This window comes from Doryrhamphus excisus, linkage group LG20 (assembly GCF_037039965.1).
Source record: "Doryrhamphus excisus strain RoL-2023G ecotype Guam linkage group LG20, RoL_Dexc_Guam_v1.1, whole genome shotgun sequence".
Taxonomy (NCBI): domain Eukaryota; kingdom Metazoa; phylum Chordata; class Actinopteri; order Syngnathiformes; family Syngnathidae; genus Doryrhamphus; species Doryrhamphus excisus.
Window position 1 is genome coordinate 16396738 of NC_136376.1, and position 27590 is coordinate 16424327.

General features: G+C 42.6%; 3 long non-coding RNA genes across 4 annotated transcripts; all 3 read left to right on the plus strand.

Annotated features, from left to right (window-relative positions):
- The first annotated feature begins 3120 nt into the window (after window positions 1-3120).
- Window positions 3121-12967, plus strand: LOC144894484 (uncharacterized). Of its 2 annotated transcripts, XR_013625100.1 has the most exons (10): window positions 3121-3199; window positions 3570-3822; window positions 4419-4499; window positions 5243-5313; window positions 5382-5553; window positions 6799-7926; window positions 9997-11039; window positions 11135-11276; window positions 11435-11531; window positions 11878-12967. It is a non-coding gene; the product is annotated as an uncharacterized LOC144894484 (long non-coding RNA). The 2 variants fall into 2 exon arrangements; XR_013625101.1 differs by lacking the exons at window positions 3121-3199; window positions 3570-3822; window positions 4419-4499; window positions 5243-5313; window positions 5382-5553 and having other exon boundaries at window positions 6797-6855; window positions 7823-7926; window positions 11878-12919.
- Window positions 12968-13839: 872 nt separating this feature from the next.
- Window positions 13840-15432, plus strand: LOC144894495 (uncharacterized). The gene is made up of 3 exons (XR_013625126.1): window positions 13840-13978; window positions 14204-14440; window positions 14870-15432. It is a non-coding gene; the product is annotated as an uncharacterized LOC144894495 (long non-coding RNA).
- A 6752-nt stretch (window positions 15433-22184) lies between these two features.
- LOC144894461 (uncharacterized) lies at window positions 22185-25718 on the plus strand. The gene is made up of 3 exons (XR_013625071.1): window positions 22185-22253; window positions 22714-24603; window positions 24686-25718. It is a non-coding gene; the product is annotated as an uncharacterized LOC144894461 (long non-coding RNA).
- The last annotated feature ends 1872 nt before the right edge of the window (window positions 25719-27590 follow it).

Consider the following 27590-nt stretch of genomic DNA (forward strand, 5'->3'; position numbering starts at 1 on the left):
CTGGCCCCTTAAGGCTGGCCCTTTAAGCTGGCCCTCTAAGGCTGGCCCTTTAAGCTGGCCCTCTAAGGCTGGCCCTCTAAGGCTGGCCCTTTAAGGCTTGCCCTTTAAGGCTGGCCCTTTAAGCTGGCCCCTTAAGGGGGGCCCTTTAAGCTGGCCCTCTAAGGCTGGCCCTTTAAGCTGGCCCTTTACGCTGGCCCTCTAAGGCTGGCCCTTTAAGCTGGCCCTTTAAGGCTGGCCCTTTAAGCTGGCCCTCTAAGGCTGGCCCTTTAAGGCTGGCCCTTTAAGCTGGCCCCTTAAGGCTGGCCCTCTAAGGCTGGCCCTTTAAGCTGGCCCTTTAAGGCTGGCCCTTTAAGCTGGCCCTTTAAGGCTGGCCCTTTAAGGCCGGCCCTTTAAGCTGGCCCTTTAAGGCTGGCCCTTTAAGCTGGCCCTTTAAGGCTGGCCCTTTAAGCTGGCCCTTTAAGGCTGGCCCTTTAAGGCTGGCCCTTTAAGGCTGGCCCTTTAAGCTGGCCCCTTAAGGCTGGACCTTTAAGCAGGCCCTCTAAGGCTGGCCCTTTAAGCTGGCCCTCTAAGGCTGGCCCTTTAAGCTGGCCCCTTAAGGCTGGCCCTTTAAGCTGGCCCCTTAAGGCTGGACCTTTAAGCAGGCCCTCTAAGGCTGGCCCTTTAAGCTGGCCCTCTAAGGCTGGCCCTTTAAGCTGGCCCCTTAAGGCTGGCCCTTTAAGCTGGCCCTTTAAGGCTGGCCCTTTAAGCTGGCCCTTTAAGGCTGGCCCTTTAAGGCTGGCCCTTTAAGCTGGCCCCTTAAGGCTGGCCCTTTAAGCTGGCCCTCTAAGGCTGGCCCTTTAAGCTGGCCCTCTAAGGCTGGCCCTTTAAGGCTTGCCCTTTAAGGCTGGCCCTTTAAGCTGGCCCCTTAAGGCTGGCCCTTTAAGCTGGCCCTTTAAGGCTGGCCCTTTAAGGCTGGCCCTTTAAGGCTGGCCCTTTAAGGCTGGCCCTTTAAGGCTGGCCCTTTAAGCTGGCCCCTTAAGGCTGGCCATCTAAGGCTGGCCCTTTAAGCTGGCCCTTTAAGGCTGGCCCTTTAAGCTGGCCTTTTAAGGCTGGCCCTTTAAGCTGGCCCTTTAAGGCTGGTCCTCTAAGGCTGGCCCTTTAAGACTGGCCCTTTAAGGCTGGCCCTTTAAGGCTGGCCCTTTAAGCTGGCCCCTTAAGGCTGGCCCTTTAAGCTGGCCCTCTAAGGCTGGCCCTTTAAGCTGGCCCTCTAAGGCTGGCCCTTTAAGGCTGGCCCTTTAAGGCTGGCCCTTTAAGCTGGCCCCTTAAGGCTGGCCATCTAAGGCTGGCCCTTTAAGCTGGCCCTTTAAGGCTGGCCCTTTAAGCTGGCCCTTTAAGGCTGGCCCTTTAAGCTGGCCCTTTAAGGCTGGCCCTCTAAGGCTGGCCCTTTAAGACTGGCCTTTTAAGGCTGGCCCTTTAAGGCTGGCCCTTTAAGCTGGCCCCTTAAGGCTGGCCCTTTAAGCTGGCCCTCTAAGGCTGGCCCTTTAAGGCTGGCCCTTTAAGGCTTGCCCTTTAAGGCTGGCCCTTTAAGCTGGCCCTTTAAGGCTGGCCATTTAAGCTGGCCCTTTAAGGCTGGCCCTTTAAGCTGGCCCTTTAAGGCTGGCCCTTTAAGCTGGCCCTTTAAGGCTGGCCCTTTAAGGCTGGCCCTTTAAGGCTGGCCCTTTAAGATGGCCCCTTAAGGCACACACACACAGATCATGCTCATCATTTTAAGGGCTATGGCTACAAGCCTATGCTGGTGGCTTATGAGAGCCAATGTTTGAACCATTTCATGTCTGCATATCAAAAGCCAAAAACTTGAATAGATAGACAGTCCATTCTTTGAAGTAGGCCTAATGGAAACATTAGTCAAGATTTAAGACTGGCCTATGCTCTTTTTGATAGTCACATGGACCAAGACTGTCTGTGACAATTCAAGTATGACTGACAAATAAATCATGACTGTAACTTAAATGAATCTACCATTGTGAATGCAGGACAATGAGAATTGCCATGTAGGCTACCGTAAGTAACAGAACATTTCCCAGTGTTACTTTATGTTACATTATATTTCATCAACGGCCTTTCAATGAAGTGTGATGTCATTGTTGATGATTTGTTGCAGCAAATAAATGAATGTATGGGTATGCTCCACCACTCTGCCAATCAGAACAAAGAAGACGCACTGACAGGCTACAACTTTGGAAGAACTTTTCACTCATTTCCCGGTAAGTCAGCATGATGTATTTTGTATGGATGAATTCATTGAAATCTCAAGATATATGATGGTTTGGCAGTAGTTTTAAAGCTCAGTCCGCTATATTGTCAAAAGTGTCACTCTTGTATTTTTTTCCTCTTATACAGCATGATACTCCAAAACAATTAGCTGCACCACATACAGTTGAAATAAAAGTCTATGGTCACGTCGCGGTAAAACAGTTCAACTTTGCAACAACTTTTCACTCCTTTCCCGGTCAGCAAGCATGATGTATTTGGTGTCAATGGATTGGTTGAAATCTCAAGATTCAAATAATACCACTGGTTTGGTGCTACCTTTGAGTCCGCTAGATTGTCAAACATGTCCATGTTGCATTTTTCTCTCTTATGCAGTACGCTAGGAGCCTCCAGCACGCTAGGCCTAATGTTTGTAAACATTGCCAATCATGAATTGTTATTAGTAAGGATCATTTGAGATGGTTATGTTTTAATGTGATGTTTTGCTTAATGTCTATAGCCTGTACTATTTACAGCATCATTTAGTTTGTTTTTGTAACCCACATGGAAGTTATGCATCCTTGGAAAATAATGAAAATATATTTTATAATCAAATGATGATTATGAATATTTCTATCATATAAAAATATTCCCCGGTCTTTTATAACGTCCGTGAATGCAACCCAGTCACATGACGGAAGACGGAACGTTCTTCCGCTTGCGCTGCGTCTCAGCCAATCAGGTTCGCCAGGGCCGCAATCAAATACACCGGTGCGCTCTCCCTCACACACAGTGGTGAGGAGACAGGCTACAGGACGCTGCTAACACGGTTAGTCTCGAACAAACTACTTCAACTTATATATATTGTTGATCGTTCTCTAAAACTTTGTGCATTATAAAACTTGTAGAAGCCGCGTGCCGTCGCTGCAGACATCTGGGTTCTAGCGGGGACTGAATTACGAGGGAATCGGTGAGTCTGGATGCTATTGTTGCGTGTGGTTAGCTTATGTAGCGTTAGCATATCAATGCGATCGGCAACCAACTTCGCTGCTGTAATGCGATTCATTGTTATGCTAACCCCCAAAACGATAATCAAACTTTTTAACTTGATTAACTGTTTAAATATTGAGCCACTGCTTTTGATTACTGTGTATTCTGAATGTTATGCACCTTAAATTGCATTTTAAAACAATCCTCTTTAAAGCTAAACCGGGGTTGATCATTGAAAATGTATTTTTATATTCTGATTTTGCATACTGATTCATTGATTTGTGTACACTGAGCTAGCTGATGATAATTATGACTGATTTACTGATAGTGGTCCTGTCTGTGATATACAGGCCAGGTGTGCCTGGTTGGGGACCCCGAGGCGAGCTAGACCCAAAGAGAACCGAACCACTTCAACATCCTCCTGCGGTCTGGTAGGGGTGTTGGCAGCCAGTTCTCTCCCACCTATGCACTGGTCACTTTATCTGTTCACATATGAACTCTGTTGCGCGCGATCATGGACAATTTCCACATATACCATGGACTCTGGGTTCCTATGAGATGGACATTCGCTCCACACATTGTTGTGGCCACTGACCCTTTATTGTGAATACTGTGATTTTGTGCTTTGTGTGATTTGAAGGGCATTTACACCCTGGACTGTGCTGAGCCACTGTTGAATTGTGATTTCTTTATTTGTAAGAAACAAATGAACTAGATTGAAAGACTGAAGTGCACTTCATCAAACAGCTATAGGAATTCCCAAAACCTCTATACCATTTTACTGCCGTTTGTAAATATTGTCAATAATTTGTCACTGTTTGCACTTAAAGCAAATAATAAGGCACCAAGCCACTTAAAAGTACATTTTGTGTCTTGTGTGATATTACTGTACCTCAACCTCCCTAGAGCCGAGCATAGATCTTCTGAGCTAGTCCGTACTTGTATTTAATTCATCTTGACCTTTTCTTGCATTTCTCATACGTATATGCTACATTTTCACAAAATGCAATTTGATATTGTAATACTTACTTGTAATACATTACCGTTGTGGTGTACTGGCCACCGGTCCAGGGTGTACCCCGCCTCTCGCCCCCAAGTCAGCCGTACTATGTACTATGTACTATGTACTATGTACTATGTACTATGACTGTTGTGATCAGAGGTGTAAATGTTCAGAAATCCTATGTGTTTGATTGTAGGACCTTCTGGGCTGTGACCTGTCTGAGACTTCAGGACCATAGACAGCGATGGTCACAGACTGAGTGCTGTCAGTCTTAAAGGTACTATATGTAAGAAATGTGTAGATTGATTGATTTTTGAAAAAATGGGACATGGGAGATGATAGCCGTATGGCTAATTTGCACTTCCCATTGGCAGCTTGGTTTTGAACATATAAATCACATTATTCATAAAACATGCAAGGTTATGTGTTTCATGCGTATTACTATATTGCAACTTGCCCAAGTGCACACTAGATGCTGTAAAGTGCTATTTTCATTTGACAATTCTCAAAACATTTTACAATCATGAAATACCAACAATGGTCATTTTATAATACTGAGAGAACTAGACTCTAAAAATGATTCATGGGATTAGTTAGTTGAGCTTAAAATCAAGAGCTTTTTCAACATAAAAGAATAAGGTTGTTACATGGACTTATTATAACAAGTTGGTAACTTATTTGAAGAAGTTGGTCCAGCTGAAAATATGGGCTTAGTTAGTTGAGTTGAGTTAAAATCAAGAGCTTTTTCAACATAAAACGATAAACTTGTGTCACTGACTTATTAAAACAAGTTGTTAACTTATTTGAAGAAGTTGGCCCAGCTGAAAATAGAAAAATAGAAATGTTAACTTAAATATGTATGTATATTTTGAAGCAAACTTTTGAACAAATTCAAATACAAAAACTTTATCTGTCCCCAGGGGTAATTCAAAGGCCACATTAAACATGCCGTTTCAAAACAAGAGCACCGCTCATGTTTCATGTTCATAGTAATGGGAGCTTTTATTTTGAAAAAAACAGGGAAGACGTTCTATTGTACGATGTCTCCGAGATGTCAGGACCAAACGTTTCTCCGAATTTTCTGGATGAAGGTAAGCTACAGGGTCACATTCTCACTTAAAAGGTTGTTAAAACTTGATGAAATGACATATTCCCACAGCTAGAGCCAAATGTTCAACAGCTTTCAGAAGCTGCTCTGCTCCTGCTCCTGCTTCTGGTTTTATCCTGCAATCACGTACAGAGAGGAGCCAGACTGCGACTGCTATTAATGCCTGTTGGAAAATCCCCAAAATCCCAAGAAAAAAACAAGAGTTTCTATGGAGCAATATGAGGTAAGTAACTGTTTTTGCTTTATTTTGTTCATAACGGCTACTAACTGTATCAGCAAATGTTGCACTAATTCGTGTTAACGCAGACATCATTGAAATGAAGCTAATGTAGCCATTTTGTAAAATGGTAGCTTCATAGCTGCCTATAACTGCATGTTACAAAACTTTAGAACTGAAGCTGTTCATAAATGTCCTTTTGCCCGCGCTCTCTCGCCCAGCGCCGCCCCTCGACCGTTTATCGTCAGACAAAGACGTCTGTGGCAGCCGAACGATTTGAATTAGCGGTAAACGTTAGTTAGTATATCACTCTTATCAAGGTAAGAGAAATGAGTGTATTGTTTTGTTCACATTTTTTCCAAGTTTGGACTACATTGATGAAGTTTGGCCAGCTAGTAGTTTCTGTTTTAAGTGACGTGTTGGTGTGTGTCTATGAGAGGTTAAGGCACCCACATTAGTTGTAGATACGCCATAGAACAAGTTTCCTTTTAGTAAGGCTGCAGTAGGCCTGGCTATTTTTCTCTTTTGCTATTGAGACAGGTGGCATTTTCTGAAGTTAGGAATGAATGTATACACACAAAATGTGTGTATAGTGGTGTGTAGTGTTTTTTTTTCTCATTTAGCTCACTTTAAAAGTCCAAAATATTGTGAAGCAGTTCAACCATATTTCAAATCCTTTAGAACCCAAGACAAAGGATCATTTTTGTGCAGTTGGTTGCAAGCACATTTTTCACAGTTTTTCCATCTTCAATTTAGAAACACATCATAGGCAATATATTTTTCCAAGTCATGCTGCACACGCTGTAAGCACTAAAGCTATGAATCACTAAACAATTCCAAATGTCATGAAAAAATTCAAAGCCGTTTAAATAGAGCTTTGTTTAGTTTTAAAAATGAATTGGACCTGTAAACTTGTGTCAAGAAAAAGTGATCTTTGAAAGCATTATAGGCTTAGACCATGGTGGCCATGGTGGAGAACTTCTCCCTTGCCTCCATTGGGAGCGTTATTGCTCGTTTAAAACATGGGGCAGCCTGAGAACCCATCTGTCAAGAAGCCATTCAACTCGTGAGACAGGGACACGCAGAGAAGTTCTGTCTTTGAAATGTTCATGTTGCTCTTTAAACACCATCTCCACAGAAAGAGAATACTTTGAACACATTGGCCGTCATTTAAAAAAGCAGGAAACAGTGTCTTGTGTTTTTGAAAATTGCTCTCAAAACAAACATTTCTGGAACATTTGCCTCTCATAGGAGCCGGAAACACACTCCTCATTCCCTGGATGACTTCAAGCCTGAGCTCTTGCAGAGGTACTGTATGTTCATCTTTCAAATACAGGGGTCCTTTTGATATGATCCTTTTGACGAGGATATGGAGGTTACAGTGAGTGAAGATCCTGAAGATGAAGAAATGAGAGAACTGCCACTGCAACTTCATTGAAAAAAATGTAGCCCACCTGCTGTTGAAAATGGAAAGCATATTCAATGTACCACAAAGGTGTATTCATGAGTTAGTGGAAGAACTGCACTTTATTTCTTCATCAGCTTCAGGTCCTCTTTTGAAAGATATTTTACAGTCATGCTTAAAGAGGCATAATTGTTGATGAAAAGTTGATGATGTGATCATCTCAGAGATGGCGACAGACCTATCTGTGCAAGTCTAAGCCAATGACATTAGCTCTAGGACATACTGCTCCTCTTTCCACCTTTCCACCTACAAAAGAAGGGAGCATTTTTCCATGGTGGAACCTACAGAATATCTAATCATGTCTTCTCAGTTCTTCTCAGGGAGAAGAAAAGTTTCCAACATGTACCAATTTGAAAGTCCTTGCATGAGGTTTTGAAGAAAAAAAGAGATCCAGGATTTGCTCAAACATAGCTCTGAAGCAGACAGCAGCTCTGACACTCACTACAATTCATTTCATGATGGCATACATTTGAAAAACAATAAATTGCTATGAGAAAAGAATCCAGCCATTTCTCTCATTCTGTATGTGGATGATTTTGAAGTGTGTAATCCACTTGGCACATCAAGAAAAAAACACAAAATGACTGCTGTGTATTGGGTTTTAGCCAATGTGCCACCATTGCTCAGATCCTCGCTCACATCAATCTACCTTGCCATTCTCTGCAAGGCTGATGATGTTCAAAAGTTTGGCTATAGTGCTGTGTTAGAACCACTGCTTAAGGACCTTCCTTGCCAGCCTAGAAGAAGAAGGACTTTACATTCCTTCAATAGGTCTACGAGTCAAAGGTACTGTGTATTGTGTCGTTGCAGATAACCTTGGTGCCCACTCTATTGGAGGGTTTGTGGAGAGCTTCTCACGTCTCACAAGTACACACACCTGCAGGTTCTGTCTTGGAGAAAGATCTCAATTCCAGGTGAGTGAAGTTAAAACAGGAACAACACAAGAGCACAGGTTGCATGTTCAGACAGCACAGAGAGATACAAGTGCATTCTTCTCATTGTTATGGAGTAAAGAGACAGTGCCCACTGACTGACAAACTCAAATATTTCAATGTTTTATCTGGCTATCCACCTGATTTGCTACATGATCTCTTTGAAGGCGTTGTGCCTTTAGAGTTAGCACTATGCCTAAATGTGTTCATCAAAGAGAAATATTTCACACTCGAGGAATGAAATCAATGAATCAAAGAGTTCCCATACAGATGGACAGATAGAACGGATGCACCGCAACCAGTTCCACTGACTTTTGCTGCAAGAAAAACTGTTGGTGGAAATGCCCATGAAAACTGGGCTTTGCTTCGCCTCCTTCCCCTGATAGTTGGAGAAAGAATCCCTGAGAATGAACCAGCATGGCTGATCCTTCTGAACCTTAAGGACATAGTTGAACTTGTCCTTTCTCCTGTTCACACAGACCTCGCTGTTTGTTTCCTTGAAAGCAAGATTTCTGAGCATCGGCACAGATTCCTGGAGGTTTTCCCTCAGGAAAGCATCATTTTCTTGAACACTACCCACACCAGCCAGATGAAAGCTTTTGGTCCACTTGGTTCATTTGGTTCACTTTGTGGACTATGCGCTTTGAAGCTAAGCACAGCTTTTTGAAGCGTGTGGTCAGACATACGCATAGCTTCCGAAACATTCTGTTGTCTCTTGCAGTGAAGCATCAGTTAATGATTGCATACCATCTACATGGCAGTAAAATTGTTCAGTCTCTACAAGTAGCAAAAGTGTCAACAGTGGATTTGACTGTGCTGAGGGAAGACATTAAGAAAGCAGTGGAATGAAAATTCCCTGGTGAATCATTTGTCCACATGGCAAACACAGTGTGCTACAGTGGCACCAGTTGTTCCACTGGCATGATCTTGGCACGTGGTTCAACAGGTGGTCTGCCAGATTTTGTAGAATTGATGCAGCTTGTTGTCATAAATGGCAAGGTTGGCTTCATTGTCAAATGTTTCAATTCATGGTATATTGAGCATCTTAGAAACACAACAAGTGTTTTCAAGCTCATTGAGCCTCGTGAGTTGTTTGACATCTTCCCCATGGCAGCATACGGTGTTGCAGGGAAGCGTACCATAGATTGCAAAGGGGTCAGTATAACTCATCATTTGTTTGAGTTTATAGGAGAGACCTCAAAAATGGCATCATCCTCTCTGTATATGGGGTTACTGTCTCATTACAAAAACAAAGTTGTTGTTTTTTTTCAATGAACGTGCTTGCCCCACACTTGAGCACAAATGATCATTTTCACTTGCAGGTGTAGTGAGAATATACAACTCCTTGAATGTGTGTATTCCAATCATATTTTTGTGATGAAGTGTGATAATGTTCAACCTATAATCAAACATGAGACAATATTAGTTTGTCAATTTGCCAGAAGCATGGTAAGACTTTTAAACCCAGACCACACTGATTCTCGCTGAGGAGAGGATGTTAGGCTCTTGATGACTATGCCAATATGGAGATCTGAAATTATGATTAGTAGTAGTTGTAAATATGAGCTCCATAATACTGACACGAGATGGACAACAAGATGGTACAAGATCTTTGTAGTTTGACTTTTATGACATTATTCTTCAGGGGGAAATGTTCAAGTGAACAAAGCTTTGTTCCTATCCTTGTCTTTGCCACAGAAATAAAAGTCTTCAACATTTAATCATAGTATAAGCAGGCATATAGGATTCTTTGCATTGGCTTTTGTAGAAGTATACTTATGGACACAAATCTAAGACTTGGTGTGAAGTTTGATGATGAGGAAATGTCACGGATGTGTGATGTCAAATTTCTTGGAGACTGAATCAACCAGTACTTGTCAGCATACTAGTTTACTATATGATAAATGTGATGAAAATTCAAGGTCCAAAGCTTTTATTTATCTAGAGTCATTTTTAGTGGTCATATTCTTCTCCCATACTGAATGATGATGATTATATGATGTGTCTGCATGTATTCTAGAACCCAAACTGATGTCATGTTTTCTCTAATAGATACCCTGATGTCTCCTCAAGCCAAACTTGGGATCATTCTTCAGGACCGTGAAATTGGCAAACTGGACTTACCGGATGGAATCCCTGATGAACTTGAGTCTATTGTGAGGGAGAAATTTGGGCTTGATGGGAACTTTACCTTGCATTATAAGGATGCTGACTTTGGAGAGGAATATTTTTCTCTTACCTCAACAAGTGACACCAAGGACAAGGATACCATTAAGGTGGTTCACATTGTTGAACCTCCTACAGTTACTCTGACCTTTACTGATGGGTACTGACAGTTCCTTTGAAAGTGCATCAGTAGCCTCGCTCCCTAATTCTGAGACCTCTGTCCATCCTGCTAGCAGCAGCTGTTCCTCTGGATCGCAGGACACACTGATCACACTTTCATCACCTGAACAGGTTACTCACCGTACACAGTGTTGGCCCACTACATTTCCTGTACCTAATTTTGCTTACGACACAGAGCTTGTGCTGGCCTCAGGAAATGAAGTTTTCAAGAAGGATGGAATTCAGCTCAACTTTGCCACAATCCTTTGCCTCCAGACATCCTTGAGAAGCTGGCTGAAAGCATCTTACCCCACTAGTGCGCAGTTTAACCATGTTGCTGAGGCACTGATTCAGAAGCATCCTTGCCTTAAAGAACCAGGGTCATATAATGGATGCTACGCATGGCAACAAAGACTAAAACATAAAATGGCCAGCTATAGATCTAAATGGAGAGGGCTAGGATGCCCTGAGCTTGATGTGAACTCTCTCAGAAAGAAGCGAGCATAGAGCATGAGAAAGCCCCTGCAAAGAATATCCAAAAAAAAAGCCAAGAAGGGCAGGCAGAGGTGAACTATTTACCTCCTCACCCACAAGGAGAAACAGAAGGAACTTTGGAGCTCCTTGATGAAGTAAAGAAGAGGAACAACTGCCAGGTCATCAGTGAGAAAATGGCAAAGACTTTCTCCATTCGCAGGCAGGAAGTTGCACCACAAGCACCACAAATCTGTGACATAAGAGACCGATGGCCGGCTCTTTTCGATGCAACTCAGGTTAATCTTGTTTTATAAAATGGTTTGCAGTATGTGCTATGTCAGTCAATTTACTACATGAACAAATTGCACCTTTTTATTTGTATTTTACACAGATAAATGAAGAATTCAGAAGGATCACCGCTGGTTGCCTTGAGAGAACATTCATGGCAAAACTGGACCAGTATACCCCAAAAATAATGGCACTGGTGTCCTCAAGAGGAGGAGATTCAGCACATAAAGAACATGCTGCTAGAGGTATAAATAAATGTAACAAGGTTCATTTCAAATAGAAAGAAAAATCACTTTATTTTTAGGAGGTGTTGATGGGTTAGTTAAATAAATATTTCAATCAATAAATCATAAATTCATCTTTTTAAAGATTGTTTCATTTTCTTGTATTATTTTATTTACAGGACCAGTCGGTAGAAAGTAGGAGAGAAGCTGCAATCCGTAGCCTAATCGTGTACCTGAGAGAACAGGAGGAGGATCTCTTTAAAGAACAGCTGCTAAGTAATCCAACACTTCAACTTCAAGGATTTAACCTGGGCAGTATTTAGGGGTGGCAGACTGAATGACTGGGTGCAACTGAATGATAGGAACCAAAATCAGGACCATCAGTGATATATTCAGGAAGTTTGGTGAAAAGTGAAAGTTTTCTACGTTTTATCAGAACTTTATGGGCAGCGTTTGTTTGTCAAAAGTATGTCATTAAAAATGTTTGTTTTGCTACTAAACAGCCGTCCCCAAAGCCCACGTTAAATCCTGAAGTTAACCCAAGTGCAGATTCACTGTACATTATTCTTGTTTTTACATAAGACAAAAAACACTGATGTTGACTCTGATCTACTTATGCCAGAATGGTGATGAAGTGATGAAGATTGTTGTGAGCAGAGGGGCATCTGAACCAGCCAACGCAACAGTGGTGATTGAGGGAGCAGAAGTCCTGGATGGCCTGACTGTCCCAAGAGCATGTGCCTTGCTCATGGGACTAATGTATGCACTCAACCTGAGTTACCCAAAAGAGTTACCTGAAAAGCACTTTTGAGGTATTTCAAAAGATATTCCTTGAGCTGGATGCTCTGAGAGCAAGTCCCAAGGTAATGTCTCTAAAAGCTAAACTGCTGCACTGAAAATTAGGCTGCATTCTAATTTCACTGTTATGTTTAATGCAGTTTAATACAAGTCATTTCTTTGAAGGATCATTTTGAAGACTAGTTTGTCATTTTTTTTTTTACTTTTGAGCTGTTAGCTGTCAATATTTAGACCTACATACATACGTACACATTTGATATATTCTGTGTTCTTTTTTGGAAGAAGTATGACTGCTATGTAAAATATGTTTCAATATTCTTCAGGAAGAAATATGTATAATATGTAATATTTGATTTCATGTCTTCATTTGGAGCTCCTCCATGTTTATTTGATGGTAAACAGTTGGACAAGTTGGCCATTATATGCAGTGGTGGAGTGAGTACACGACTTCAGTACTTGAGTAAGAGTACAAATCCTCCTTGTCAAATTTACTCCACTACAAGTAAAAGTAGCTCTGTCAAAATGTTACTCGAGTAAGAGTATGAAATCAATTTTCTACTCGAGTAAAGTACAAATCCTTAAAATCTGTACTCAAGTAAATTTACTCCGTTACTTTCCACCACTGATTATATGTAATAAACAAGTTTGACCATTAAACTGACTGAACTGTATTTATGTTCATAAAATTAATGTTATTGATAAAAAAAACAATTGAGAAAACAATTTGAAATATTTGTGATGAGGAATGAAAAACAAATGAGCTGGAATAGCTTAAATTAATTATATTGACAACTTCATTGAACTTGAACCATTTTATTAAAATTGAGTTGGTTCACCTGAATTGAACTTGAACCATTTTATTAAAATGAAGTTGGTTCACCTTAATTAACTGTTTGCAGGATGAAGTAAATCATGTCGGTTGTCCTTAAATAACTTAGTTTCTAACATTAAAAGACTTGTTGGATTTACTGAAAGGTTTTAGTTGGAATTTCTTAAAAAGATTGACGCAAATTGTTACCTTCATTGAATTAAGCTGAGCCACTATATATTTTTTTAGAGTGTATAGAACAGAAATATAAAGTGCTTGTTGAATTGCACGTTGCTCTCCTGCCTAAGAATAAAAGATAAATGATGACAGAATTACAGACTTATGACATACTACAATAATGAATTAGCAGTTATAATTTGTGGCTACCCAACTATGTAAAAATGCAACATTATAACATACAATAGATAATAACACACAACAAATCAGCAGCAGTGGACAAGTTAAAAATGATCACAATCAGTGGCAACGGGTTTGATTTTCCAAAGTTGAAGATGCTTGGAAAATGAAGCAATAGTGGGTAGATCAGGCACTTGGTGCGGAGTTCCAAAAATTTGTCGCTCCGTAGGAAAAAGTTGCTTGACCAAAGGTCCTTCTCCTTAAAAGAACAGTGGGTTAGCACAGCAAATCAGAGACCTTTTCTCCAAAAATAACAGGTGGACGAGAGCTTGGATGACTCTGACCTATCTCGCTTATGGGCGGTACAAAGTCAAAGTCTTCTTTTGGAAGCCTCAGTCCTCCTGTGGGCGTCTCTTTCCCGAGTGAATGGTCTTATATGGTAGAAGCACATGCATGCAGAAGCCAACTTTTAACATACACTTGCATACTTGCACTTAAGTGCGTTCACACTGTGTACAAGCAGAACAGAGACACCTAGTGCCAAAAACGCAGAACTACAGCACACAGACTTCCCACAATGCCATTTTTCTTAAAGGGCCATGACGCACTTTCCGGAAACGATGGTCGCAACATTCAGATGAAGCACGGACGGCCGGAAGCCCCGCCCGGCACGCTATAGAGCGGTTTCAAATAAAAGAGGGACGGCCTGAGGGCAACCTGCTTCTTACGCACTTTGAAGAAAATTGAACAAGTGTGAGTAGTAAGTACGCAAACTCTCTGTACTCTTTGTACACGCTATTAAAACATTATAATTGTTAAATGGCTTTAAGTGACCTTTAAACGGCATACATTGAGCTAGCTTAAGTAGCACACGGCCTTCAACGTCAGAGGCTCATATTCAAAAAACTAAAGCAGACAGCAGGCTGAATTCTATATAGTTTGAAAGCATATTGACTGCGCTTTCCCTCCTTTTTTTGTTTTACAGAACTCCCTTCTATGGCAGGAGGCTGGTCCACCGGTCACACCTGTAATTGATTGCAGCAGCTACTAACAGTGAACATGGCCACCTTGTGCCATGCCATTCTGCGCATGCGTCAGAGGATCGTTTGAGCTCAGACTTCCCAAGACGAAGTTCGAGGGCGCCATGTTTTCACGGGAAGACAATGGAAGACGACGTGGACAGTCGTTTAACAAGGAAATTCATCGATGTGGAGCCATATGGGTAGGTCATATGCTTATCTGACTTGTTTTCTGTCACCTTTCCTGTTCCTGTTCAATGTTTACGTCAGTGTCATAATGTGACATACGCGACGTTAGCATTAGCTTACCTTTAGCCTGCCAGCCAGCTAGCTAGCTAGCTAGCTAGCTCGCTATCAACTGCGAGCTGTTTTCGGTTGCAGAACAGGAGATTTTTATGTTTATTAAATGTGTAAGGATTCGTCCCTTTTATATATGTTATGTGATTATTTTGGCAGCAGCAGTGTCCTCTAAGCCATGGGAACCGCGTGTAGCGCAAACATTTGTTGAAGTATGCTAGCGACCTGAGTCTTGTGGATACCGTCGGGGAGCGGGAGTTTTTGTTTGTGACAAGTATTCCATGGAAGTGAATTTTGGAACTTTAATTTCACCTATACACATACACCATCTCTAGACACCTGGGGTGAAGGACGCGCCACAGAGAGGCCGCCGCCGGGGTCAAGGTGGCCAACCCCTACAGAAGGTAACATTACAATATGTATATGGTTATTTGAATCTGGAAATGGCAGTTTAGCCTTTTAAGTTTTATTGATTTAAAGAGTTGGATAATGGAGTTCCTCAACGATATCCCGTTGTGAGGAAAAAAGAGTTTTGTTTAGGTTAGGTTTCAAGACACAGATGAAAAATGTGTATTAACCCGTAGATGCATAAGTGGGTCAAAAATGACCCAGTCAGGTTGTTTTCTTGAAATATCTTCATAATGAATTTTTTTTTTATCATTTCATATTCCAGTTATTCCGAAAAAAAACATGTTTTCAATATAATACCATTCAAATTTTTAACTTAGCTTTTATACATTTCAAGAAATATGGACTCTTATGGAAGAGTGTAGGGTCCAGTCACTCATGCATCTTAGGGTTAAGAACTAAGTTGATTTTGAGTGTTTTGTTTAAAAAAAAAAAAAAAAAAAAAAAACCCAACAAATATTGTCAAGCAGCTTTGTCGTTTGGACTACTAACCATTGTGATGATTTTAGATTTTGTAGTTGCCATAATTGAAATGATTTCTCCATCCATTTAACAGAATGCTGAAGGATGTTGACGCTCAAGAATTTGGTCCCAACAGCTTAGACAAGGTAAGATTACAGTACAGCTGTTGAATGACACCAACATGGTTTAGTTATTCATTCATTTTCTATGTCTCTTATCCTCACTAGGGTGGGGGTATGCTGGAGCCTGATTTGGGGCGAGAGGCGGGGTACACCCTGGACCGGTGGCCAGCCAATCCCAGGGCACATACAGTACATCCGGAAAGTATTCACAGCGCTTCACTTTTTCCACATTTTGTCAAGTTACAGCCTCATTCCCAATTGTATTAATTTAATCTCTTAGCTCAAAATACTCCATTATGACAATGTGAAAAAGGTTTTTTTTTTTTACGTTTTTGAATTTATTAAAAATAGAAAACAAAAAAATCACATTTACATAAGTATTCACAGCCTTTGCCATGAAGCTCAAAATTGAGCTCAGGTGCATCTTTTTTCCACTGATCATCCTTGAGATAATAACTGTCTATATAAGGTCCCACAGTTGACTGTGCATGTCAGAGCACAAACGCCAAGCATGAAGTCAAAAGAACTGTCTGTAGACCTGCGAGACAGGATTGTCTTTAGGCACAAATCTGGGGAAGGATACAGAAACATTTCTGCTGCTTTGAAGGTCCCAATGAGCACAGTGGCCTCCATCCCTACAGTGAAGCATGGTGGTGGCAGCATCATGCTGTGGGGATGTTTTTCAGCAGCAGGAACTGGCAGACTAGTCAGGATAGAAGGAAAAATGAATGCAGCAATATATAGAGATATCCTGGATGAAAATATTGCTGCATTCATTTTTCCTTCTATCCTGGCTAGTCGAATAATGGGGGCCACTGTGCTCATTGGGACCTTCAAAGCAGCAGAAATGTTTCTGTATCCTTCCCCAGATTTGTGCCTCAAGACAATCCTGTCTCGCAGGTCTACAGACAGTTCTTTTGACTTCATGCTTGGCGTTTGTGCTCTGACATGCACAGTCAACTGTGGGACCTTATATAGACAGTTGTTATATTTCCAAATCATGTCCAATCAACTGAATTTACTGCAGGTGGACTCCAATTGAGTGTATAGTAGACACCAAATGTCCAGAAGGAGGCGTCTGGCACACTAGTGTGGGAAGTCCATACCTGCATGAGGAAAGTGGAAGTCAAAAAATAATCATTCTAATAATACGATTCCCAATTAAGGGAATAAATCCCAGGTCTTTGGTTTAGTTATGAAATGTTGAATTAATTTCACAGGTGCCTCAACCTGTGGCTGTGTTGTGTTTTTGTGCACCGCTATCTGGAAGTAAATACAGCTTTAGTACAAATGCAGTGAAGCTGTTCTGGTTTGAAATAATGTTTTGTAGAAGATGTGTTAAGATCATTTCATTCAAAGAAGGCCATCTTAAAAAAAATACTACACAATCATATTAGAAAAGTGGTGTAGGTGGTAGCTTAAATCATGTAAATATTACTTATAATTTGCTCCAAATAAAGTCAGGGAAAACTAGTTAAACAATCCTGAAAAGCGAGTACATTTATATGGATTTTGAAGTAGATTCAAAGGTAGTTTGGGGTCAAATTTACTAGCAAAGGGTACCTTTTTCATTCAAAAAAAGTAAATTTGACCAGAGTGTTTGCCAAGGAAAAGTTGCTTGGGAATTGTGCGTGCAAATTGTTACCTAGCTTTTCTCAAGTAAATGGCACTCCAAATTTTTTTCAGTGTACTGCCCAGTGGACCGCGACCTCCTCCAGCTGCTTTTGGGAGTTCTTTTGTCTCTGGACTGCTCCATGGTATGCCTTCTGCCCCCATCGCCTTGCTTTTCCTTTTTTGGACTGCACTAATGAATACAGATATTCTGGCTGCCACATGAATTACATGTGCAGCATTCTCCATCCATTTAACAGAATACTGAAGGATGTTGACGCTCAAGAATTTGGTCCCAACAGCTTAGACAAGGTAAGATTACAGTACAGCTGTTGAATGACACCAACATGGTTTAGTTATTCATTCATTTTCTATGTCTCTTATCCTCACTAGGGTGGGGGTATGCTGGAGCCTGATTTGGGGCGAGAGGCGGGGTACACCCTGGACCGGTGGCCAGCCAATCCCAGGGCACATACAGTACATCCGGAAAGTATTCACAGCGCTTCACTTTTTCCACATTTTGTCAAGTTACAGCCTCATTCCCAATTGTATTAATTTAATCTCTTAGCTCAAAATTCTACACAAAATACTCCATTATGACAATGTGAAAAAGTTTTTTTTTTTTACTTTTTTGAATTTATTAAAAATAGAAAACAAAAAAATCACATTTACATAAGTATTCACAGCCTTTGCCATGAAGCTCAAAATTGAGCTCAGGTGCATCTTTTTTCCACTGATCATCCTTGAGATAATAACTGTCTATATAAGGTCCCACAGTTGACTGTGCATGTCAGAGCACAAACGCCAAGCATGAAGTCAAAAGAACTGTCTGTAGACCTGCGAGACAGGATTGTCTTGAGGCACAAATCTGGGGAAGGATACAGAAACATTTCTGCTGCTTTGAAGGTCCCAATGAGCACAGTGGCCCCCATTATTCGACTAGCCAGGATAGAAGGAAAAATGAATGCAGCAATATTTTCATCCAGGATATCTCTATATATTGTTGCATTCATTTTTCCTTCTATCCTGACTAGTCTGCCAGTTCCTGCTGCTGCTGCATGATGCTGCCACCACCATGCTTCACTGTAGGGATGGAGGCCACTGTGCTCATTGGGACCTTCAAAGCAGCTGAAGTGTTTCTGTATCCTTCCCCAGATTTGTGCCTCAAGACAATCCTGTCTCGCTGGTCTACAGACAGTTCTTTTGACTTCATGCTTGGCGTTTGTGCTCTGACATGCACAGTCAACTGTGGGACCTTATATAGACAGTTATTATATTTCCAAATCATGTCCAATCAACTGAATTTACTGCAGGTGGACTCCAACTGAGTGTATAGTAGACACCAAACGTCCAGAAGGAGGCGACTGGCACACTAGTGTGGGAAGTCCATACCTGCATGAGGAAAGTGGAAGTCAAAAATAATCATTCTAATAATACGATTCCCAATTAAGGGAATAAATCCCAGGTCTTTGGTTTAGTTATGAAATGTTGAATTAATTTCACAGGTGCCTCAACCTGTGGCTGTGTTGTGTTTTTGTGCACCGTCATCTGGAAGTAAATACAGCTTTAGTACAAATGCAGTGAAGCTGTTCTGGTTTGAAATAATGTTTTGTAGAAGATGTGTTAAGATCATTTCATTCAAAGAAGGCCATCTTAAAAAAATACTACACAATCATATTAGAAAAGTGGTGTAGGTGGTAGCTTAAATCATGTAAATATTACTTATAATTTGCTCCAAATAAAGTCAGGGAAAACTAGTTAAACAATCCTGAAAAGCGAGTACATTTATATGGATTTTGAAGTAGATTCAAAGGTAGTTTGGGGTCAAATTTACTAGCAAAGAGTACCTTTTTCATTCAAAAAAAGTAAATTTGACCAGAGTATTTCCCAAGGAAAAGTTGCTTGGGAATTGTGCGTGCAAATTGTTACCTAGCTTTGCTCAAGTAAATGGCACTCCAAATTTTTTTTCAGTGTACTGCCCAGTGGACCGCGACCTCCTCCAGCTGATTTTGGGAGTTCTTTTGTCTCTGGACTGCTCCATGGTATGCCTTCTGCCCCCATCGCCTTGCTTTTCCTTTTTTGGACTGCACTAATGAATACAGATATTCTGGCTGCCACATGAATTACATGTGCAGCATTCTCCATCCATTTAACAGAATACTGAAGGATGTTGACGCTCAAGAATTTGGTCCCAACAGCTTAGACAAGGTAAGATTACAGTACAGCTGTTGAATGACACCAACATGGTTTAGGTTATTCTATGCTTTACAGTGTCAAAACCTTTTTTCAAGTCGAAGATTGGTTTGAAATTGGAAACGGACAAGGATCTACGTTCTTATATATTGAATGACAGCTGATGCCTTCCATACACAAGGAAAAACTGCCGCAGAAATTGAGAGAGTGAGATTTGTGGTTACAGGAGTTATTGATGTACAATTGAGTTCTTTCAACATAAAAGTATCAATGCCCAATCTGCATCTTTTGTTTTAGAATATTTAATCCTTAATCCATTTGTAGAAAGCTTGCTGGCCACAGTAAAGTAGCAACTCGTCACATTATGAATACATGTACCAGATGATAAATGATGAGTTTTGTTGCTCCATCAGGTTACATCTGGAGGTGTTTGATAAAGACATGGACATGAAGGATGACTTTATGGGAAGGTACTGCTTCCAGTACACATTAGTAGTGTTGTTATTATCGATACTGTCACATACTGCAACTGCTTGATAATACTGCTTACTACCTCCAGCGCAGCGATGCCAGTATTGAGAAGAGCACCGCCATCCTCCTTTATCTACACTTTATTGTCCGATTCACAAGAAAAATTATGTCACACACTTACAGTATATTAAAGACAGGTTGTAGAATTTGATATGGTTGGAATCATTTAGAACATTCATGTAGAACGCAAATGATATTAAATATATATGTATAAATATCAAATATTGCAGTGTAAATAAATAAAAATAAACATGAATTAGAGAAAAGAAATCCATTCCATTATCAAGTGGTTGAAATAATTGTCATGTTTCTCAACATGCAGGCTGAAGGTCAAACTGAAGGACATAATTGATTCTCAGTACACGGATCAGGTATGGAAACGGCTTATATTATTGTCATTGAATTGTTCAAGCATTCAAAGGATTGTGTGTGTTTTATGTATCAGTGTATCAGTACACGCTCAGTGATGTCAGGTCGCGTTCACCTGATCCTGGAATGGCTTCCAACAGCCTCGGAGGCAGACCAACTGGATAAGGGGGGTGCTTCCAGAAGAAGAAAAAGCGTACTAATGCTTCATTCAACTATAAAAAATACTAATATCGAACCATTCTCTTCAGATTCTCAAGTTCTACTCCAGGCAGTCCTACCAGAACAAAGCCGTTCCATCTGTGGGACTTTTGTTTGTCTTCATCGAACAAGCAGATGGTTTACCAGTAAGTGAGTCGAGGAGGTACTGAGGAGGCATGATCTGTGTTTTATTATGACCCATGTGGCGTGTCAACAGGTGAAAAAGAGTGGAAAAGAGCCAAAAGTGGGAGCGGATATGCTTCTTGGAAAAACATCCCACAAAACTACTGTGAGACTAAGCGTGGCAACTAGCCAAATAATAACCAGGGTATTGGCATCCGGGACTAACACGTCCATCTTTGCTGTAGGTGTGTGATCGCACGACATCACCTCAGTGGAATGAGGCGTTCTGCTTCCTGGTTCATGACCCTAGAGAAGAGAATGTTGTTGTCAAGGTAAGTTAACAATATTATTTTTAGTATTTCCACCATGTGATATCAACAAACTTGACTTGTATTACTACCTTTACACTTTGTTTCTCCAGCTCTCTCACAGCTGGACGTTGCCCATGGGTTCCTTAGTCGTCCCAATCAGAGAGCTGCTCTCGGAACCAGAACTGGTCCTGGATCAGTGGTTCCATCTGGATGGCGCCTCCCCAGAGAGTCAGATTCTTCTTCGAGCTGAACTCAAGGTAGGCGATCTCTCATTCTAGTCTTAACTCGCACCAGACTTCACATGCAATTGTTGCAGATGCTGATTCCGAGCAAATGTCCTCGTGGTGATCATGAGGCTAAATTCACTTCCAAAGACTCCGACCGCTCGACTGAGCAGCAGAAACGGGAGGCAGATGTGATGCAAAAGTGAGCGCTGCGTATATCCAAGCACACTAGTCTCAGGTCTTATTTGGTTTTCATGCTACATTGGGTTCTTAGGTCAAGTTTGGTGGACACTCCGGTAGAAACTCTTTTCTATGTCTTATCCTCACTAGGGTTGGGGTATGCTGGAGCCTGATTTGGGGCGAGAGGCGGGGTACACCCTGGACCGGTGGCCAGCCAATCCCAGGGCACATACAGTGCATCCGGAAAGTATTCACAGCGCTTCACTTTTTCCACATTTTGTCAAGTTACAGCCTCATTCCAAATTGTATTAATTTAATCTCTTACCTCAAAATACTCCACTCCACTAATGAACTGCACTAATGAATACAGATATTCTTGCTGCCACATGAATTACATGTGCAGCATTTTTGGTAGGTTGAGCGTTGTTGCGCTTCCACCTGAATTGGCATCAGCTGTTGGGGCTCGATTGCGAGGCGGTGCCAGGGTTATTGATGGGTCTTGGCGTCACCGGGGCGCTCATTGTTCCTTGCTGTTCACCTGTCGAGGCTGTGTTGGCGCGCTCCGGTGGCGGGCTCTGGTCTGTCGTGCCATCAGCAGCGTATGTGAAAGGTAGGCATAAAATTACTGGGCGTGTACCGGTGACGGTGCATCATGTGACCGCAGCCATGGTTGTTTTAATTTGCAGCGGGGTTGGTTGTTGAGGACCTGGCGTGCATTTTGGAGGGCTTGCAGGAAGTGCAGTGTCAGCCTCTTGAGGCTAGGATTGCACTGGCTGTGTGTTAAGCTACCTTTGCTCCGGTAAGCTGCCGATGCTTTAAACAAGCAGAAAGCTAACTTTAGCACCACATGTTGTCTGTCTCAAAGTTAAATGATCTGGTTAGATAATTAATTTTCTTTTTTGTGGTTAGCACAGAGAGGTTGTCACGTTCCGGCTTGGGAGCTTTACGGCACGACCCCAGGATGCAGAGATGAGGACCCAATAGCAGGTAAAAAGGCATTTATTGTTGATACTATGCAGCAGACCAACGCACTAGCATGTTCAACAGAGAAAACAACATCAATGACCCAACAAAGAAAGGAGCGCGCACCTGAACCAAATAGGCATCACAAATAATGAGAAACAGGTGCGGGAGATAATGGACATCAACTGAAAACACAGCAGAGCAACACAGGAAGGAAATACAAAACAAGGGCATGAACGAGGAACTGAGGAAAACTAAGAGCTGTCACAAGGGGGTGACAGACGTTAAACTATTTGTTGGCAAATTCAGGTTCAACATTCAGTGTGTGTGTGTAAAATGTTGCAGATTGAATAGTTTAACAGGCTAACACACATAATATTGTTTGAAGCAATGTCGGTGTGTTCTGTTGTACTTTGCTAGCTCTGACAGAGGTTTAAACTTCAAAAGTGGTGCCCTGTCTAATATTTTGTGTATGTGTTTTCAGGTTGCTGCAACGAACGTGACTCGGCACTGTAAGTTCTGTTCAGCTTTTTTTTTTACCACTAGAACATCTATTTAAACACTGTAGATTGCAGCACAACCACTTTTCAAAAATGAGCCCCCTCCCATGCCTCCATGATGATTGCATGTGCACATTTCAGACACTTGGTGCACTGAGTAGTCACCTGTCAAGATATCATACTTAATTGTGACTTTTTAGTGTCCTTTATGCACATCTGAGCAACCATTTTCAGTCTGTACTCCTCAGTCACATAAGATCACACTTAAAAAAGAACGAGACAGAGGTATAGTATATAAAATAATTATCTAACCAGATCATTTAACTTTTAAATAGACACAACACATGGTGCTAGAGTTAGCACAAATGTCTACTCTTCATTGAACGCCATAAAAGTAGAGTGCACCAAGGGAGTCTTGCATCAGACTTTTCTAGTGACATTGTCTTTGAGCATACTCACAATCAACATGCTTTCGGCTGGCTATATTTTCCTAATAACACGGTATCTATAGACATTAACTGTAGATACTGTACAAGGTGAGCTGATCCAAGAGCAGCCCCAGTCCTGTTTTTGTGAATGATTATATTTTGTTGTTGTTGACATGTGCTGGCAATTTGCTCCTCATGTGCTGGAATGTTGTTGACAAATGGTATGACGTTATTGTACATTTTTAGCGCGCGCGCTTTTATTTTGAATTTCTTTCAAACCCCGCCGACGGCAGCAGTGCGCTTTCGTCACTGGTGAGTAGCATGTCTTTATCTCTATCATGTAATATTCTCGTATTAAACCAACATTACCACAGACGTATTGTGAGCTAAGCCAATGGTAAATTTGCAAAAGTGCCTGTTTGAACTGTGCTAATGTTCTAGCTAACAAGTGTTTTGGCTAACCTTCTAGCTAACAAATGGTTTAGCTAACGTTTATAGTTAGTTAAACCTGGTTTAGTTAGTTAAATAAACAAAGGTGCAGTAGTACTATGGTGCCAGATATTGACCCCAGTCATTTAAGTAGGGACATTTTTTTTGGTCTTGTTTATGATAGTGTTACTCAACAGCTTGATGTGTTGCTTTCAGGGATTCAATGAGTTTAATTATCATCTCATCAGTTGATGTGTGTGAGTGCATATGTCATAACTTAGAAGAGAGTTAGGAGTCTTAGGAGAGAAAAAGTCACCCATTGTTGAACATCTATGCTGGCTGTACAGTCATAGCTAGTATATAGTTTGTGCTAAAATTGTGAATTTGACCTGAAATTGTATTTTACAGTTGGTGGGTGAATGTTGACCACAAAGCATTTACCTGTGCAAAAACAATAATTATAGGAAGTGTCCCTTGTTAACTTCTCTCAACCATTGTCTTCCTGTCCCATTTAGAATTGTCCAGATCACACTGCCAGAAAGTGTTCTTTGCCACGCGAGTCATTGAAATGTATTAGTTTGCCACATTTGCACAATGTACATGTTGTCAGTTTGTGCTCATCTGTCATTTTCAGTTCTGATATTACTGCACTTGCAAGCTCAAATTGTAGTAGGCCATGTGACGTGCATGATGACCACTAGTTGGCGGTACATACCAAGTAGAAACAGCAGTAGATTACAGTGACCCCTATTTTTGTATTTATATATCTATAAATATATAATATAATTATATATATTTTTGTATTAACCACAAGTGATGATCCCCCGTTGACAACCAGGGTTAGGGTCCGGGGTTGGAGTCAGGGGTTAGGATGAACTGAAGTGTTTGTGCTGTCTTCTACAGGCTGGATGAAGGCCAGCCTTGCTAGCGCTCTCCACTCACACCAGGCCTGTGGGGCAAAAACAGTATCTGCAGCTTCAACTCTGGGTTCTTCTCCCCGTCTTAACCAATGGAAGGGTTAGGATGCACTGAAATGTTCATGCTGTCTTCTCCTGACAATAGTCACAAGTTAGCAAAGGTGGGGTGTTTGTGCTTCCAGGTTCTTCTGTTGATCCCGAAGGACAACACCAGTTTTTCCACCTTTGTGGGAACGATTGCGTTGGCAAGAAGATCCTTGGCATTCCTGAAGGTGTCCCCCGGAAAGCTGTCCACCTGCAGGTCTGGGAAGTCATTTGGTGGAAACTGGAATCTCCCAGGATGACGAATCTCTTCCGCACGGCAAGTTGCCAATCAACCATTTTCCTGGTGGTGTGCCGATGACGCTGGACCAGTTGCTTTTGGCTCCCGCCGATTGAGCCGGACATAGAACTGTCGAAGCTGATGTCCGCCAGTATATCTTCCCATTGGCCTTTTTCCGCAGGTGACTCCCTTGGTGGCGTAAGTAGTGGGGCGTCGTCAAGCAAATTCTGACTCCCAACAGCAAAGGGCCTATGTGGTCCGAGTTGGTAGGGGACCGGGGGGTAACCGATTCCCCTCGCGCCATCTGATCCAAGAGCAGGGACAGCTGGTCACCGTAATCGTCGGATTCCTCTCCCGGTGGCTGACCTTGGTCGAGGTTTTTCTCTTTCCTCGTGCGTTTGCGCTGGGTGCTGACCCAGGGGGTAGCGCTGGAGTCTCAGGGGTTTTGTCCTTCGGCGGTAAGGATGTTTTGCAGGTCTTGCAGGTCTTGGGATGAGGATACCTCTGGTTCTGTTTGGATACCGGCATCCAGGCAGGCCCCGGCAACTGTTGGATCGAGCCGAGAACGAAGAGAAGTGGTTGGGATGGATGGCCTTCCGGCGTCCCAGAGGTGGAGGGTTCCCAGAGGTGGAGGGTTCCTCCAAATCTTGTTCCAATCCTTGGATGTCAGGGTTTGTCGGTGGCGGATCTTCGTTTTGTGCGGGTGGTTTTACAGGTTCATATTCCTGGATTCTATTTTTCAATTTCTCTAGGGTTCTCAACGGAAAGCGAATTCTGACTCCCAACGCCGAAGGGCCTCTGTGGCCTGGGTTGGTGGGGGAGTGGGGGGAACCGATTCCCCTCGCGCCATCAGATCCAAGAGCAGGGACAGCTGGTCACCGTAATCGTCGGATTCCTCTCCCGGTGGCTGACCTTGGTCGAGGTTTTTCTCTTTACTCGTGCGGTAGCGCTGGAGTCTCAGGGGTTTTGTCCTTCGGCGGTAAGGATGTTTTGCAGGTCTTGGGATAAGGATTTACAGGTTTCACAGGTTTTCACAGGTTTTCACAGGTTTTCACAGGTTTTCACAGGTTTTCACAGGTTTTCACAGGTTTTCACAGGTTTTCACAGGTTTTCACAGGTTTTCACAGGTTTTCACAGGTTTTCACAGGTTTTCACAGGTTTTCACAGGTTTCACAGGTTTCACAGGTTTCACAGGTTTCACAGGTTTCACTTTCTTAGGGTTCTCAACGGAAAGCGAATTCTGACTCCCAACGCCGAAGGGCCTCTGTGGCCCGGGTTGGTGGGGGAGTGGGGGGAACCAATTCCCCTCGCGCCATCAGATCCAAGAGCAGGGACAGCTGGTCACCGTAATCGTCGGATTCCTCTCCCGGTGGCTGACCTTGGTCGAGGTTTTTCTCTTTACTCGTGCGGTAGCGCTGGAGTCTCAGGGGTTTTGTCCTTCGGCGGTAAGGATGTTTTGCAGGTCTTGGGATAAGGATTTACAGGTTTTACAGGTTTTACAGGTTTTACAGGTTTCACAGGTTTTCACAGGTTTTCACAGGTTTTCACAGGTTTTCACAGGTTTTCACAGGTTTCACAGGTTTCACAGGTTTCACTTTCTTAGGGTTCTCAACGGAAAGCGAATTCTGACTCCCAACGCCGAAGGGCCTCTGTGGCCCGGGTTGGTGGGGGAGTGGGGGGAACCAATTCCCCTCGCGCCATCAGATCCAAGAGCAGGGACAGCTGGTCACCGTAATGGTCGGATTCCTCTCCCGGTGGCTGACCTTGGTCGAGGTTTTTCTCTTTACTCGTGCGGTAGCGCTGGAGTCTCAGGGGTTTTGTCCTTCGGCGGTAAGCATGTTTTGCAGGTCTTGGGATGAGGTTTTACAGGTTTTACAGGTTCATATTCCTGGATTCTATTTTTCAATTTCTTAGGGTTCTCAACAGAAAGCGAATTCTGACTCCCAACGCCGAAGGGCCTCTGTGGCCCGGGTTGGTGGGGGAGTGGGGGGAACCGATTCCCCTCGCGCCATCAGATCCAAGAGCAGGGACAGCTGGTCACCGTAATCGCCGGATTCCTCTCCCGGTGGCTGACCTTGGTCAAGGTTTTTCTCTTTCCTCGTGCGTTTGCGCTGGGTGCTGACCCAGGGGGTAGCGCTGGAGTCTCAGGGGTTTTGTCCTTTGGCGGTAAGGATGTTTTGCAGGTCTTGGGATGGAATGAGGGCACCCAAGTTTGTTTGGCTTGGGGGTCTCAACGGAAAGCTTGCAGCTGAATTTGTGTAGGCAGAAGTCGGTTCTATGTTTATACGACCTTTCGTTGGGGAGTTACTGGCGAAAAACGTCGCCCATTGAGATTGCATTGTTGGAAGCAGCAGTCCATTAAAGTGACCACGAGATGGTGGTATTTACCGAGTAGAATAGCATTACTTTAAAGTGACCCCTAGTTGGCAGTACATAGCAAGTAGAAATAGCAGCCTCCCCCCTCCCTCACCCCCTGCCTTCCTCATTTGGGCCCAGCCTTCCACACCCCAGTCCCCGAGCCCCCCAGCCTTCTACATTTAGGCCCAGCCTCACCCGTCCCACACCCCAGCCCCCCACTCCCTCGCCCCAGCCCCCCCAGCCTTCTTACACTTGTGCCCAACCTGTGGAGGGCAGTAATACGCCTTGGAGCGTTGAAACAAAAGAGGAAGAAGACAGACTGGCAGAGAATGGTGGTATCAACGGACCAGCTAACCGAAGGAAACATGAGTAGTCTGCGCTGCGCCGTTGGGTAAGTAGTCAACATA